We start from the raw sequence: 17,630 nt of genomic DNA, 5'->3' as shown, positions 1-17,630 counted from the left end.
GGAATATCTGATCTGTGCAGTCTGTGATTGCAAAGTTAACCCATCAAAAGTTACCGAACAAATCTGAAACAGCAAAGTGAGTTTACATCAGCAATTTGCACCGAATGGCTGTGGTATCTTTGTTCCAGTGCTAGAAGTAATGGATTTACTATACTGTGACCCTTTGGAGAATTCAGACTATTCAGAAAAATGTGCCCTCTACTAAACCAACAGAAACCTCTGTTGTAGCAAATGGTTACGTATTTTATGACATTAATACTTTTCCTTCAGCCACCCGTGCTCCTCAGCGGCCTGCTCCATTTTCTGCCAAGTGCAGACACTGGTGGCAGAGACAGCAGAAGAGGAGTTGCTGCACCTCAGCCTCTGCTGCCCTGAGGCTGCATTCCCCTGTGACGCTTGGTGCAGTGGCAAAGCCCACTGTGGGGCAGCTGAGGGGTGGCTGGGGGCAGCCAGGCTCACTCGAGGAGGAACTGCCAACTTATCACACTGCAGCAACTGTGGGAGGTCCACAGACAGAGGACTGATAACGCCCCCCATTCAGCTGCCTTGCATGAAGGACTGCGATTCAGTAGCCAGCCTTCTTTATGAAGGGCTTTGTCCCGTACAAATACCTACAATATGTCCCACAAGCACTCACTTAAATACAAAGGTAAATTATATTTGCTGTCACTAAGCACTCATTTACCACAAGTATTCCAGGTAACTAGATTACTGGCCAAAGTTATTTGGAGAATATTTTTTGAAAAACAAAGATATTCTAGAAAACCACAGGCTTTCTATGGACAATGGACATGGGACAAAGATTGCCAAGTAATTCACTGCAAATTATTTGTTCACTCAGCTTTCTGCTGTCGATGAAGGAGGAGACAGGAGGGAGTATGGGGCATTTTTTCTTTCTCTTTACTTTAGATTGCAGGGTAGGGGAAGAGAAACTTGTTGACAAGGTTTTATGTTTATTTGGTGAGAAGCAAATTGAAAGCACACTTTAAAAAAACCAACAAAAACAGCAACAACAAAAATAAGGCAAAATCAATCCAGCAGTTGCAACAGAATATTTAGTCTGGAAAAATATGTGGTGATACGCTCCAGTTTTGCTGTTTCCACAGCTTGTCTGTAGGTACACACACAGTCACACACAGAGGAAAGACCTAACACCCTAAATAATGGGCACTGCCTAATATTTTATTCACATGTGTGAGATTGTTCTTTTGTAGAACAGGAGATTTGCTTAGAATTAGCTGAGTCCTGTAAATCAGCATCCCCTGGAAGGATGCCATTCCTCTAATGCCATTCCTCTACCTGGTCTAGTCAAGGGTTTGTCTCTGTGAAGGATGGCTGCACAAGCATCTCTTCAGTCCTGAGATGGATGGGTGATGTTTTACACTCTGCTGTTTTCTTATTTGTCACAATGACTGTGCTGGTCAGTTAACAACAGCTGTTATAAAAAGAACAGTTCTCTTTTCATTATTATGGCAATCCCACAACAATAATTAATAGTAGCAGGAACTGTTTCTAAATGACTCCATAAAACCCATTCTATAGCATGCCAGCAGCTAAGCTATCTTCCGGATAAGAGGCGAATTTTATGAGAGAGACTGCCAATACATTGTGGAGTACATTAAAACAAGTACATTAATTTACTAGGGAATGCAAGCACCAGTTTAAATGCAGAGAAATGCTTAACTGAGTGTTTATTATTAATTAGAACTGATCTAATGATTAACTTTTATAAATAGAGCAAATCCTGCTTAGAGGCGGTATTACTTACAAATTCTCAAATGCACTTTCCTCTTATCCTCCTTGCTGTGATTGAAACTAAATATTTACATCACATTTGGGGCCTCTTCTTGGCCCAGTATGTTATTTCTGTCATCGTTATGTTTTGCTTTTGGGGGGGGGTCAGCTGGTGCTGCTGAAGATAGCTGGTATATCCAAAATCCAGGTGGTGCAGGAGAGTATCATACCTGAAGAACTGAAGCCAACTCAAGCAATTAATCTAGCTCAAATATATAGCCAGTTCAGGATGGTCAAAGTGGTATTTATACCACCGGCTCTCTGCCTGGTATCCTTGGGTCCAAGAGAAAGTTAAAAGAGGAAGAACAGAAGGTGGAACACTGTAATAAAAATTGTGATAAAAGCACTTCCCTCCACAGGAAGCCCTAAATTTCTGTGTCAACAGAAGTAAGCAAATATATATTGTGCAATCATTTGGCACTTCTGTTTGATGATTTAAAAGATGTTGTAAGATCAGGTGAATAATTACCCTTCCCAAATGGAGAAGTTGTGGATAATCATCTCAAAAACACCTCAATGCTTCAGAAACTATTAGAAGTGACAGATAATGCTTGCAAACACAAACTCAGTTTTACTGCGGAACAGCCAAATGTCTCTGAACATTAAGGGCATGAAGTTGTAGTACAGCCTTGAAACAGGAGTATGCGAATGGGGGAATGAGCTGGCAAGAGAGAGAATAACCCAGCTACGCTGAAATCAAGATGAAGAACAAAATAATATCATGTAGGATAGAAAGGCAAATACACTTCCTAAACACTGAAAATTAGGAACTTCTGAAAACCTTGTCCTCGTTGTCTTATCCAGGCCAGACATGAAAGTAGTAGCCATAATGGAAAAGCTGCTAATATTGAAGTATAGGCTTAAAATGCTTATTCATTGTACATACCTGCATATTTTACTACTGGCAACCAAGGTGTTTGTGGTATTAGTTTGTTTTGACCACATATATCGCTGCTTTGATCAATGCCTGTCTTGGGCAAAAAATAAAACATAAGTGTTGTGAAAATGTCAATATAATCAAATGCATGAATTCTGTTGGCACTCTGTTACTTCTCAGTTCATTGACAGTAACATGATTTGAGACACTCAAACATCTTATATCTTCAGGCATTTTGAAAAATCAGAGCAGCTGGCATTGGAAAGTCAAACTTGGCTGCATGTTTTATCTTCAGCTCTTGACCTTTTCTTGGGAAATGGTCTTTGAGAGCTACTGAAGTCACTGCCATGGGGAAGACCCAACTACCTGGGAGGTTAGGGAGCCTTCATGCTCATGAGGTTAGTATAGCCAATCTGACCTCTGGGTAGCAGAATGACTAAGATGAACTTTCTAGGTTCCTTCCAACCATATTTTCTCTGATGCTACTTAGTGTTTTTCATTTGAAGGCATGCAAGGTAAAAAAAAAAAAAAACAAAAAAAAAAACAAAAAAAAAAACCAAACAAAAAACACCACAACAACTAATGCCATTTTTCATGAGCTCCATTACTTGGTGAATGAAACATTCATAGTCTGTACCTCAAAGCTGATACTTTTTTTGTTGCTTCCACAGGCTGAAAACCTGCTTCAAACTGCAACAAAACGCATAAATTATGTGTTTTCAATTTAAGAAAAAGTAATTAATTCTATGACTCAGATACCAGCGCACATTTTTCTCCTTTTATTGCAGTGTAGGTTCTTTTAGGAAAAAAAAAAAAAAAAAGGCAGTAGCACAGATAATCCACCTCTCGCCTAATTCGGGGGGGGGGGGGGGGGGATGTTGGCTGTCGTGTTTTGCAGCGGGGTGTGAGAGGCTGCTGCGCTTCACCGGGGCGGAGGGGCCAGGGAATGGGACACAGCCCCACGGCAGAGGGGCTGAGAATCGCTCCCGAACCAGAAACAAGGCCTGGGCCCGGGGTTTGGCAGGCATTTCGGAACAGGGAAGGAAATTCGGCTTTCCATCCGCCGGCCCCAGCCCTCAGCCCCGGCGGGTTTAGCCGGGGAGCTGTTGCCATCTAACGGCGGAGACGGGGCAGCAGCGCAACACCTTCAAGGGTTCGAAACCAAAACAGGTTGATGAAGCCCACGGAGACTCCTTGTTCCTTCTTTAAGACAGAACTCTGACCTGGAAGCCACCGAAGGACCTGGGAGCCCTTCAATAGCTTTCAATAATCTATTTTAACAGAGCAAAGCTCTCCTGAAGTTGGTTGTACCAGTCAGATCGGACAACCTTGTATAGCCCACCACTTATGCCATGGGCAGTAAGAGTCTCAGGGAAAGACTTCAAGAATATAGTATTTTAGGGACTTTCACACTTAGAAGCTGCATCCAGCAAACTCAGGCAGGCCTCTGGTGAGGACAGAGGGTTTCTAAAGTTACACTAATAAGTGTGAAACTCTACATGCTTTTTAGTGGGGGATTTTGATTTCCAGTTAAGCTCCTCTTGCCAAAAGACCAAAAGAACAGTTACAAAAGACACCCTATGAAATGGAAAAGTCTGGATCTCTTGGTCACCCTCTGGGACGTGTTAACAACAAAGATCACACTACATAAGTGTTCTTTAAAGCTCAGAAGCATCAATCAATCATAAATTGAAGAACTTCAAATTCTGATAAGAATATTAAATGAGACCAAATCCCAAGACTGGTATGTCAAACAGAAAGCAAAGGGACCCTTTCACTGATGTTTGTTATATGTGCTAGAAACCAAACTCCACTCCTGGTCTTATTGGGCAAAACACAGAACTATATCTAAACTGTGAGGGGAGAGGTTAGGAAAACAGCATAAAAACAGATTCAGCAGCATATTCACTTCAGATTTGCATCCAGATTTATGGATTTATATCTATTTATAGACTTATAACTAGTACTTTTTGGTTTTTCTTATTGCAGCAATTATACCAGTAGTCAGACTGAGACCAGCCTACCAAGCATGGAGGAGCTGGGAACAACCCAGGAACCCCCAGCCTGTCACTATAAAACCCCTCCATGTGTGCAGACAGTGAGGACAGTCTCTGCATGGCAGGTACAGACCTTCTGCACCTACAGAAGGTCATGGTGGCAGATGTGGTTGCCATCCAAAGAAAAGAGCAGGAAGTCTCATGAAGACTCAATAGCTGATGTCTCTTGTCCCCTGGGTCACTGCCAGGAACCACGGTGAGACAGCCTGGACATGAGTGCTTTGGTGTCTGCGTGGTGGCCGGATTACGAGGACACCTGTGACTTGGGTCTTGTGAGTATGTGGGTGACAGAGTCTGAGTGAGTGAAACCGGTTTTGGGTTAGGTCAGATTCCTCTTTCCACTTGTGACATCTCATGGTTCAGCTTTCCATATTGCTACTATAACCCTGCAATATTAATTGCTACAGGGGTAGCATATTTGAGCCCACACGCTGAGTGGTAAAGACATAATCTAATATGCCATGAGACTCCTGATTAGAAAGAGCAGGGGGAAAAAGGGATATTATTTTCTTCTACTCTTTTCCCAGCATGAAACAAAGGAGGGAATTTTCTTTGATACTTCACCTTTAGATGCTACTTATGGGTGAGATGCCAGCTCACTATGAAAGCAGTATAATAAAAAGTATTGTCTAACAATTAGCCAAGAACTAGCCCTGAGCCTGGCTGTTATTGCAGAGAGGGGTGAAGCACGAGAAACAGGTAGCAATTCAATCGCTTTCCATCCAAACAGCTTGCTGGCCCTCAGGATATCAATAGAAGTATCTCTGTCTAAAGACATGCAAACACACAAGAAAAAAATTTGTCATTTAATTGATGCTCCCAGAAACTCAGTTATACATTGATTTAAATTTAAAATGCAAAGTTGCAGGTAATGCAAACTTACATATAAGAACTGCCAGGCAGTTTACAGAAAACAAAGCTGAATATAAAAGAAAACAGTAAGGTTTCCAGAAAATTCTTAAATGTCCTCTAGTTTTCCACAGCAATGCTGGAATTTGTTAGAATTACACAAGACTTTGGCAGACTTCAACATGCAGCATTTTGGTTGAATAACTCTAAACTGGGGGTCCCGAGCCTTCCACATATTATCCTGAGTGATCAGTGCCAAGTCATGATAGCGAGTGGCTCCAGCAAGCCCCCACCAGGACAACAGCACTGCACACACCTTGTGGGATCTTTAAAAGGGCAAACACAGGGAAAAACTCCTAGGCCCTATTATTCTATTGCAATTATCAATAAAGCCATGTTTGAAGAAAAATCCTGTATTTTGAATTTCAGGTTTGAGGCCCTCTCTCTCACAGACTGATAGCCCCAGAGAAAGCTGTAGCTGGTGGGGGAGGCTGTACATCCCCCATCAGCCTGTGGCCACCGGGAACTGACCTTGGGTGCCGTAGTATGGGATGATGGCAGAGCAGAAATAGTAGCAAAGACCACAGCGAGGTGCCTGTGTAGCCACCCTCCCTGGTCTGTGTGCAGCAGAGGCAGGGGCACAGGGAGAGGGGCTGCCTGCCCAGGAACGGTGGGTAACTCTGTGACCACCCTGGGGCCAGCAAAGCCCCAGGGCTCCCTCAGAAAACCTGCTACTGATAACTCAGCCCAATGACTCGTGGTTTAAAAAGTTCATGATCTAGAGAATATTATCATCTACTACTTTTTGTAAACTGTACTAGGACCCTTCCACTGTTCATTTTCAAAGTCAGTATGTGAGAACAGGTAACAATTTGAACTTTCATCCATGTTTCCTCTTTTTGATAAATCTTTCAGGGAAGATTATAGCTACAAACCCATGTCACAGTGCTATACATACCAATACATGTCATACATTTATCTTTATCTATTTGTCTGGTTCACTTCAATATGTTGAGACATTTACTAAATCTTTCTTGTGAAAAATTCTTGCTCTCTAGGTAATGTGATCTGCCTGTGGGTACTGTCATATATTTTTATATTACAACAGTCAAAATGTGCTAGGTATTTTTCCAAATGTGTCACTGTGATGATTTCTGTCCCCAAAACCTGCAAGTTTTAGAAAGTTAATTTGATATCCAAAATGCAAGGCATGCTTGGCAAATGGGACATACCCATCACATAAGGGGATCCCCTTGCATTTACAGCTTCAGGACCCTGTTAACCACTCCTGTCGGCAAATTAATCTGCTAGATGTTCGTATGAAGCTACCTCAAACCAGCACAAAGTCCACCTGGCAAATTCATGGACTCTTATTCTTTTGAAACTTAAAGTAACATTCATCATCTCGTTCTTAATAACTCCCTACCAACCTGTTGTCCAATGTTACTCAGTATCTGAAACACTCCTGCATGGAGAAGCAAAGTTAAGTACACAGCACAGGCAAAGGTAGTGACATCGTCATGCTTGTTCTAGAAGCTCTCACAGGAGAAACGGATGCTGGTTTAAAAGGATATTCTTGGACCATGAGTTCGGAAGCAAATGAGACATGCCAGCAGCAGACCCATTTACCATTGGGTGCAAGAGGGCAAGGCAAAACAGTGACGGAAACAAAGCCACAGTGCTAGGAGAAAAGCCACGGGCAGCCACAGGAAGGAGACTACAGTGCAAAGTTGATGCCTATTGCTGGTGTGTAACTGAAATTAAAAAGCTACAATCAGTTGTAATTTTTCTGCTTTGAAATACATATTACCAAAGTAAATATACACTGAAAGTGCAATGAAGGAGTGAGGAGCCAAAGGATGGAGGAGAAATTAAGGGTTCTTCAGAGAACACATTGCAAGAGATCTGATTATTTGTGCTCCTGGAAAAGTTCCTCTTCTCCTAAGGTAGAGGCTGAATGAGAGGCAAGGTGGTCTGTTCAGAAGACTGGCAGAAAGGATACACTGAAACTTATGTGTACTTCCCAAAGAAGATATATGGGAAAACAAAGCAAATTCCATACCATCCCTTATACATCATTAAGCAGACTTATATCAACTAGAAAACTCCAGTTATGCTTGCTCTAAATCTACACTGCCTTGCACAAAAATGTCTATGTTTTCCCTAATTTGCTTTACTTGCCTGTGCACTAGGAAAGTGGACTAGTACGGGAAGTCCCAAATTTATCAGCACTTTGTAGTTCACAGAGATGGTGTTGACAGGCTTCTCCCCTGCTGGAATGAGCTGAACGGTCTGCCTACCTTGCCCAGCTGGGCTTTGCGCATTTTCAACCATGTCTCTGAAGCAGAGCACCCACAAATAACAGATTTCGTTCTTTGACTGAAAGGAGTATAACTGACTGGTGTCCAATTTCCTGCCCTGTGTCTATATAAAAATAAAATCATAAGCAAGTTGATGCATGTGGTCAGAAGAAGCAGAAGTCCAGGCCTCCATTACACTACCTTTTCTCCACACCCCTCATTCACATACGTGCACATGCACACACAAACAAGAGATATATCTATGTGTATCTATATATCTCTATCCTCTTCTATATTTATATCTCTATTTACACATACCTAAATAAACATACCGACTTAACATGGTCTGTTGATCTGAGGCACATTGGGGAATGCTTGCAGACATTAAAGGGTTACCAACAGATAGGATCCACCCTCTAAATCCTAGACTTTGCAAAAAAAAAAAGACTTTTAATTCTCTGAGATCTATGTCTGAGGAATTATTGCCTCCAGAAATCACTGGAGAAATGGCTTGGTGCTATTACTTGTCTGGAAACTTTGTCCAGGAGAAGATAGTGCATCATCATATAAAACTCCAACAGAATAATAAAATATTCTGGACACATATTAATGCATCAGAAAATCTTATTACATTGTCTAGTATGCCAGGGATGCTTAATATAATCTAATTTCAGTACTTGTTGCATTAAAATATCAACCGGTTTTGAAAAACAAAAAGCTAATCATTGCAAAAAACCCCAAACCTTCATCAAATATGTTTTAAGCTGAATGTGTGAAGTGGAGGCAGGAGGGAGAAGTCAGAAGTTCAAACAGAAGCTTTGTAGGATCAGAGACCATTTGCTGATCCAGTAGCTCTGTGACCTTCTGGGCTGAACATCAAGCCATGTTCTCCACAGGATAATACTGTAGCAGTTTTCCTTAAAACATGGCTTAAAAATGCTTCTGTTGTTGTGAATGACGTGAGAAGGCAGAAGGGGAAAGGGGAGATAACACAGCCTGAGGCAGAACAACTTCTTCTGCCCAGAATATGAGTGCTCCCTGCTTCCAGGTTGGTGAAAAGGGGATAAAAAATGATAAATCAGAACTGCTGTCCTTACAGTCTCTTTGTGACTTTGACAGAAAGATGGCAAGTTGCATTACAAATAAGTTTTAAAATATTGTTTATGTTCCCCTACCCTCCCAGACAATGAATAACAAGGAATAACATATTACACCAGTGATTTACAGCTTAATAACTGTAATAATTTTTCACCCATGTTAATATATAGACTGCCTGTACTCAAGTTAACAAAGTATAAGCAGTAACAGTTTTGATTTAACAACATTATTTCTTAGGATCATGCACCTAAAGTATAGAGCTTTTTAAATTTTGTCTTGGAAATGATGCATCCACTCAATGAAAGAAATAATTTGTTTTTTTGCCGGTTACGAGAAAAACACAGAATAAATATGTCCTTAGAAAGGCTTTTGATGATATATTAAATAAATGAAAACATATTATAATGAAATGTCATATTGCATAGATGACTGAAATATTACTTTTAAATAGTAATTAGCCATTGTTCACTCTTAAAAATATGGAACCACTCAAGCATTATCTACCTAGGTCCGGTTTTCTGTAAAAGTTAATGTTTTGGATAATGGACTGGAGTACCATAACCTGAAGGGTGTCACAAATCCTTTTGAAGGACTGAATTAGAATTCAAAGGGTCTTGACAAGATGGAGAAAGGGTCTAAAATCTGAAGAAAACAATTAGTACACGTAGTTCCACATGAGGTTCATGGTGGATTATGGATTAAATGTGAGTCAACAACGTGAAGCTACTGCAAACTGAGAAAAGTTATATGCAACCTATGATTATCATACCCTCCTCACTGATGGTCAGATCTGAGCTGGTGCTTTTGGCAGTGCAACTGAAAGAGATGGAGATAACTGGGGAAGGACCCCAAGGAGAGCAGCAAGTATAGAGAGGGTTTAATGTGGACATAAATGAGATGGAAAAGCTGAAGGTTCTCTACCATGTCTCTTCTAAAAGAGGAGATTGAATGGCAGTATACTGACAACTTTCCAGTGAGAGATAGCACATGCTCAGCTGTTCCTCCTGACCACAGTGGAAAGAAAAAGAAGAAATCTGCTTAATCTGTGTCAAAAGCCATTCAAAATATCCATTAGGCAAAGCTTGTCTATCTGCAAAAATACTGAAGAAATTGGGAGGGCATGGAAATTGCCGTTTTAAAATGTTTTCAATATTAAACCATCGATGACAGATGTCTGTCCTTGTCAGTTTGAATTTGTCCTTCTGCAGAAGTATAGACCAGATGACCTCTAGAGGCCCTTTCCAGTTCTTCATCTCTGTGAAACTATAGGGAGCTCTGAGCTAGCAGGCAAAGGAAACAGCAACAGCTACTGAGTAACAGCACACTTCGTTGAGATTTTTCTTCATCCCTGCCACTGGCATACATCCATGTTCTGAATTTACATGCTGCTGAATTGCATCCAAATAAGTGTCAACACATAGTTACAAATATGGCCTGTAAGCCAAAATAATTGTTTCTTTTAATATGAATCATCTTGAAGAGCATTTTATTATTATAAATGAGAAAGTTTCTAAAAATATAATATGCCCTATTTGGCATGGTATTATAAAAATACCATGGTACTAGATTTGAAAATGTCCCCTCCATGCCAAGTCTTACCCAAGTTGACTGGTGTATCTGAGGGCAGAATTTGGCCTACTGTAATTAAATCCAAACGTTGCATCAGAGTTTAACTAGCACAAGACCTTGCTTTTTAGTGTAAAGACAGTGGAAATATCTATTGTCCTTTTTTTCAGTATTTTTGGACTGCAACAGCCCTTCCATAGGTTTTAATCATATGATGGACACAATTCAAAAGTAATGTATCTGCCCAGCATGAAAGAATAATCATGGGTCAGTGGGATTAGAAAGGTAGAATTTACAGCTAGAACTGAGTTTTCCCTCCCTACTTCCTGCTCTCCTTGTTTAGAAAGAACAGACCCTGATGCTAGCTGAAAGAGAAATACACCTGAAATGTGTTGATAATGCCTAGTACGAATTCTGAATCATCACATGTGGACTCATCCATGAGTGCTTATACATTTCTTGGCTGTTAATCTAAAGGTAACTGCTGACCTTACAGCAGTCCACTGTCAGTGGAACACACAAGGCTGTATTCTCCATCTGCTAAATTAATTTTGTGAGTTTTACAGATTGCAAAACAGAATTTTCTTTGGAAAGTTTATCCCATGCTGTTGGAATTTTACTGATGTAACACTGGCAGAGGCTGGCATGGGATGATCACTCCATGTTAGCTGGAAAGTGATTTTTTTTGATCAGCCTTACAAGAAGGCAAATAGGTGGAGTGAGAAAAGGAGGATATGGAAGAGAAAAAGATATGTGAAGGTAACAATGAAAAGAAAATTTGAAAGAGTGAAGCTCCACTGTGTTACATTCCCCAGTTTTAACCAGCTTGAAGTCCCCAAAATCTCTGCCATTTTAAATTGAAGCATAATACAGTAATTTAAAATAAGGGATGTCTTTCCCCTTGACTGTCTTTGTGCTTGAGAAGGGGTCTCTTTTTCAGGATTTAATAGGGCAAACTTACACTGTGTACAAAGAGAAGGGCAGAACCCTTCCATTGTATTATATTTGCTTGTTCCATCAGGAAGGTTGAATATGCTGAGTGAATGAGGAACTAATCTCTGGGGGCCATAGGACTTCTCAACAGAAATTACATCCTAGCATCTGCTTGGCATGGTTTTCCCATGGGCTGTGTTCCTGCCTTTATCAGGGAGTTTTCCAAAACCCTGTGGAGAATAAGAATAGGCTTGGTGCTGTTTGGTTGAAAGTACACTCCCAGTACTGCCATGGTTTGGGTTTGGCTCAAAAGAATAAGTTTTAATGGGATTGACTTTTGAGAACTGCATCTTGATATTTAGAAAAGTATATCTGAAAGCATTATCTAAGTATTTTGTTTCACGGGGGACAGCTGTTTGAAGCAAGCTGGCCCAGGACATGGCTCTGTTTTGTTGGCTTACGAAACCACTTTTCTCAGTTCCCAGGATGGGTGGCAAATCAGGTAGAAGACTGTGGGATAAAAGCTGTAAAAGTTATAACATTTGGTCCACTCTGAGCTAGGATTTTATAAAGGAATATTATAGGAACTGTTCTTCAAGATGAGAACCAGATTCTGCTTTTAAAATAGGCATCAATTTGGCATTCAGGTAAGCAGCAAACATCATTGTGAATACATTGCAACTGTGAAGACAAAGTCAGTCATGTGCTAAATGATAAATAGAAGCTATTTACAAAAATTTCTATGGTACATGCCAATTTTCAGAACTGTTCTAGAACTTTATTTTAATTTGATTTCATAGCTTGAAAAAAAAAGCTTAGCAAGCCAATTAGTGTATCATCCACCTTGTATACAGCCAAAAATGGCAACTTATATCTAGTCATATCTAGAAAGGGCAAGGCAAGGAAAGGCAAGGAAAGATAAGGCAAGGCAAGGCAAGGCAAGGAAGGTCAAGGAAAGGAAAGGAAAGGAAAGAACATTTCTGTTGGAAGGGACCTGCAATGATCATCTAGTACAACTGCAAAATCTGACCAAATCCAAAGGCAGCTATTCAAACTGTTTTGCCTTTTCATGGGTCACCTCTATGTTTCAGAAACGATCCAGATCATAAAACATAATTCAATTTTGCCTGTTTTGAACACTCTTGTATATAAAATATTGAAATAAACATAGCAGAAGTAAGGTAGTTGGCCTGGGATATTATTATATGTACCCATTCATAGCGAAGAGAAGTTAAAATGTTAAACTATATTGTATGTTCCTGCATCTATTCTATATTGTTTATGAGAAGGCCAAGTCCTTATTCAAAGAATTTCTCTCAAAAGAGCTCATGGGCAAAAGTTGACAGGTCAAGAAAAGGTTGTGTGGGAAAGAAATGAGCCACTCACACTAACAGACTATTAAATCCTTAAAGATAAACAGAGACCGATATCAGAAACTGATAAAGGAATCTGACTAGTAGTACAAATACAGCAGCACTTAAGGAATTCAAAAGAATTCCTGAATCCCCTGGATATAAGTAAAAGGATATGCCAGGCAATGTAGGGTGTCCATATCCCATACATTGAACTAGGAGTTCTAGAAGATTGAAGGGGAGGGGAAGTGGAGGAGGATGAGAAGGTTCAGCAGTAGATTATATTAAGACTTGGAAAGATGCCTCTTCTAAGCCATATTAAATACAGAAAAGGTCAAATTTTTGGCATTCAGGCCAAATCTAAATGGGGAGGGCTCAGCACTGTGCAACCCCTGTAATATGCTGTCAGCTCTTTAGCAGCTAGAAAAGATGTTATCAGTAGAGGCAAGAATGCAGAGGAATGTTCTTGGAGTCTTGGAGACAGGTAAAAGAAAGGAATAAGATGTCATTTTAATTTTTTTCCTAAGGTGAAAAAGATCTAGCAAATACACAAATTTTATAAAATAGGTGCCTGAACAGAAAATTTTATTCTGAAGGGAATGGAAAAGAAAAACAAAAGATATCCTTTGAAACAGCTAGTCAGTCCAACAAAACTATTTCTCTTTTGACCTTTCAATCAGGATGCCAGTGATATGCAGCATTAGTTGGTATAAATACATGACTGGCCATGTGATACTCAGATACGACAATCTAGTCATAGTAAATGGAGAGGTGGAGACAAGACACAGAAGAACATGAGACAGAATTAACCGAGTCCCACAGATTTATCCTTCTGTGTAGCCTTAAATAAAAATTGTGTATTTAAATGGCACCCTTTTGCAAGCCTGGAGATAGAAGGCAAAGGTAACACTGTCAGCCATACCCTTTAGCAGAGCATGTGAAAGTGTCTTGGTTCACAGTAACTAACGAAGGCTCACTGAAAGAAACAGCAATCATTACAACCACTTTAATCATCCTAATTACAGGAAAAAAAATCCCTATTTTTATATTGTCTAGTTAGCACAAAAATGGCCCAGACTCTGGAACTATATTTCAGCCACTGCCCTTAAATGGACTGCATAGTAGGTTACAACAGCTAAACCTTTGCTTCTATTTTATTGCCTCAGTCACAAGGTTTTAAGCTCTATTTATACAAGTGGTTTGAGTTATAAAACACACATTATTACTTATAAGTAATTGAAAATAGCCTCCCAGACAAACAGAGATCTGGCCACCTGAACTGTAAGTTTGCCTAGCAAAACTATAATTTGATAGGTGTGCGACAAATGGTAGATATCCGGCACTAATTCTTCTGCATGTCATTTGATACAAAGATGTAAGGAAAACAGTAGCAGAAGTATACACAGTTATTTCGAGTTTAAGTCACTAGGAAAATTATTGGGAAATTGCAAACGTCTCCCATTAACTTTTTAACTTTATTAGTATGTTTTCAATTTAGCTGACAAGCTCCTCCTTTGCAGGTCCTCCAGGAATGTGTAGAATAATAAGGTACTTGATAAAATGTTTCCATGCAGAATTTGGTTTCAGCTATGCAGTAAAATGTATGTACTCGAGGGCAGATTTAGCCTTTTTCCTCTTTAGGCTGGTGGAAATTGGAAATGTTAGAGCAAAAATGCCTTGCTCTCCTAAAGATAAGCTTTTTTAATAATGCACCTTACATACCTAAAAAGGAGTAAGTATGGAAGCTAAAATTTGCAAGAAAAATATTCACATTAAAAGGGGTAAAGAAATTTCTGAGTCTTCTACCAATGAATGATTCAGGACTTAATCCTGCTGCTGTTGAAGTCAAAGCAAATCTTTTAAATCAAATTGGACCTCCTTCTAACACAGGAATAAGGGCACGTATATCTGGAGTAACTGGGATAAAACCTATCCCAAATGTGTGGAATTTTCTGCAGCTACAGAGGATTGCAGCCAACTTTAAGTCATTTTCTGTTTCTGGTAAGCCTGGGTAAAACTTTCAAAGTCAGCTAAGCGTCCTTGAAGTCTTACTCCTTGAACAGACTTAGACACTCCAGAAACTTTTACTCCATACCTATTTCCAAACCACTTTTGTGTGTTTGCCTTCAACATATGCCCTTTAAATTGATGCCATGAGTGCACTTTGTACTGGAATGCAGCCTGCAGCCAGCAGTATAAATAGCTGCTCTGCTTAATTACAAAAGGAACATTGTTTTGTTTTGGACTCCTAGAATCATCTGTATAAAAATCCCGTTTCAGAAAATTTCAAATTCTGAACTTCATGGGTTTATTGAATTACTTCCAAATATGTATTCTAGCAGATGAAGTACGAATTTAAGTAAATGTCAAAAAACAGTATTTGTGTTTTCTTTGCTGCAGGGCGTGGCTTTCAGTAAAAACTAGGATAACCGATCTATATCTCCATAATCAGTGCAGTTGCATGTCACACTACAATTGCTTTAAGTAGAACATTCCTTCAACTGCAAAGAAAAAGTCTGCTTTCAAATTTTTGTAGTGATATTGCTTTACCCCAGTTAATATTGCCCACCATGGGTATTGCAAATTGTGCTATAGTAGGTGACCAGCTAAACCTTAGAACAGCTTGGAAGGGAAATGCTGCTATTACTACTTTACAGACAGCTGAATGGAGTCAGAGAACAAGCTATATGCCTTTGTGCTCTCCATCAGATCATTCTGAATACCACAGAGTTGACTTTTCTTATTTCCTTAGCTCATGCTCTGGGTAATAGAATTTTGTGCGTACGTACACGCAGCCCATGACTCCCTAAAACCTAATGAAGATGCTTTCACTGATTAAAAATAAACATTTTAGATTTTGACCATTATAAGCATTTCTCAGTCTACAGGATGAGTAAGACTTGAGTGAGGTTTGGCTAAGCAAGTACAGTTGGCAGTACTGTCAACTTTATTCTACCCTGTGGCAGTAGATTAACGTGGTATCCGCATACCACTTACACCAAGCAGATCTGGGGGCGACAGCCTGTTGCGAACTGTGTTTCCTGGGCTGAAGCATCCGTCCTGTTTGGAAGTGTTCAGGGCCAAACCCCGCAGCCCTCGCTGAGGCACGGCTCCAGCTGGCTTCGTCGGCAGTCCTGCCTGAGTCAGGGCTGCTGGGGCGTTCTTGTTCATGGGACCATTGCCACTAGCCCTCGCCCGCCGGAGCCCACAGTAGGCAAATGCCTGTGGTCTTCAGGGTGTTCCTAGCGGGTTCGGCAACAATGGCACTGTTGCAACGTGTGCTACATGCTGCTTTTAATTAGTCACAGGCAGACTTCTTCAAACAGAACAGGGCAAAACTTTCTCTCTCAGAAAAAATGCTGAAAAGTTTAACATTTCAAAAACTCTTTGGAGCCTCACTGAACTTCGGCAGAGCACAAGTCTGAAAGGTGTGGTTTTCCTTCAGCATTGCAAAAGTCTGAGACGAGGAGGCACTGAAGCTTGATTTCCCAACCAATTATTTCCCAATAAGCATCTGAATGTGTTATTTGAGCACACTTTTTAAGCCTTTTAAAGTTTGCCCACCCATCCCTCAACTGATCTGCTCTTCAAAGCTCCACGGTTATTTAATACAGTAGCATTCTGAAATCATACCAGCGAAACAGGGCAGTATGGCTTAGTCACCACATGGTGATGAAAACTGTACTGCACATGAAGGAACACACACCAGAACCACATTTTCTATTTGGGGTATTCTGTTTCAGAAATCAGACTGTGTCACTGAGCTCAGTCTCCTATCATCAGTACCGAACCTTAAGACTATTGAATGGTCTGGACAGCTCTGAACACCAGCGTTGGGGTTACACCATGCTACGCAGCCAGCACCAGGGGAGAAGGGCAGCCAGGGCAGGTGGCACTGCAGCTCTGGAGTTGAAGTCCTTCAGCAAGTTCTAGGTCTTTTTCACTGGTGAGAAAAGAGCATAATTTGGATCCTCCAGAGATTAGTTGTGCAGAACATGGTTTCTCTAGCCTAAATCACAGACCACTCTTCAGATGTTGCATCTGAGCTATCAATCTGCATTCTCTTTGTAGTCAATAAAGAAAAGAGAAACTTTAGAATAATTTGCCCATGATTTATTTTACATGGCTACTTCATGGGAGCACTAACCATGCATTCAGAATGCTTCCTCTTCTGTACTGACTGTAAAGTCAATGACCAGTTCACATGCTGACAACTAGAAAGCAATTGTGTGAAGTTATGAGCGAAGAATACATCCTCTCTGAGTAATCTCTTTAGAATGCCCCATGAATGAGGTTGGGATGACTAGCTCAGATATCGACACCTACAGTGAAGACATCTATATTTAGCTAGGTTAATCTGTTCCATGTTTGGCCACACTCACCACTTTTCCTCATCATCCACCACCTCTGCAACTTCTCATTCCAGCTTTCTTCCCCACCTCAAAACTCTACCTCCTGCTCAGACTACATATGCACATGATATACCCCTTGCTATTGTTGTCAAAACCTCTTCCTTTCCTCCTCTGTGAGATTTATCTCAGCTGATCTCTGAATCTAACAAAAGCTCTCGAAGACTTCATCTTTTGCAGTCTCATTCCCTATGGAGTGCCATTTCTTCTAACACTTTGGACTAATTTGGACTGTCATTATTGAGCATTTTTTAGCTATTCAAAATCTTATTCACACTCACTGGGACAAGTCACTTCTGACAGGAGAATAAAATACCTTTTTTTGTTATCAGCTCTCCGAGTATACAACCACAGTTGTACCCAAACTGATGCTTTCGCAAGGCTGCCACAAAGAA

General features: G+C 40.4%; 1 long non-coding RNA gene across 2 annotated transcripts in view; it reads right to left on the bottom strand.

Annotated features, from left to right (window-relative positions):
- LOC135312473 (uncharacterized) overlaps positions 1 to 17,630 on the bottom strand; it is a 53,583-nt gene that overhangs the window by 30,552 nt on the left and 5,401 nt on the right. The window contains exon 1 of one of the 2 annotated variants that reach the window (XR_010372017.1): positions 1,769 to 2,063. The exons of the other annotated variant lie outside the window; for it this stretch is intronic. This is a non-coding gene — a long non-coding RNA (uncharacterized LOC135312473). Of the gene's footprint in view, positions 1 to 1,768; positions 2,064 to 17,630 lie in introns of those variants that run through there. 2 annotated transcript variants of the gene reach the window in all.

The sequence above is a fragment of the Phalacrocorax carbo genome, chromosome 3, assembly GCF_963921805.1.
Source record: "Phalacrocorax carbo chromosome 3, bPhaCar2.1, whole genome shotgun sequence".
In the NCBI taxonomy this organism is placed as follows: Eukaryota; Metazoa; Chordata; class Aves; order Suliformes; family Phalacrocoracidae; genus Phalacrocorax; species Phalacrocorax carbo.
This window is presented reverse-complemented; position numbering and strand designations above follow the sequence as displayed.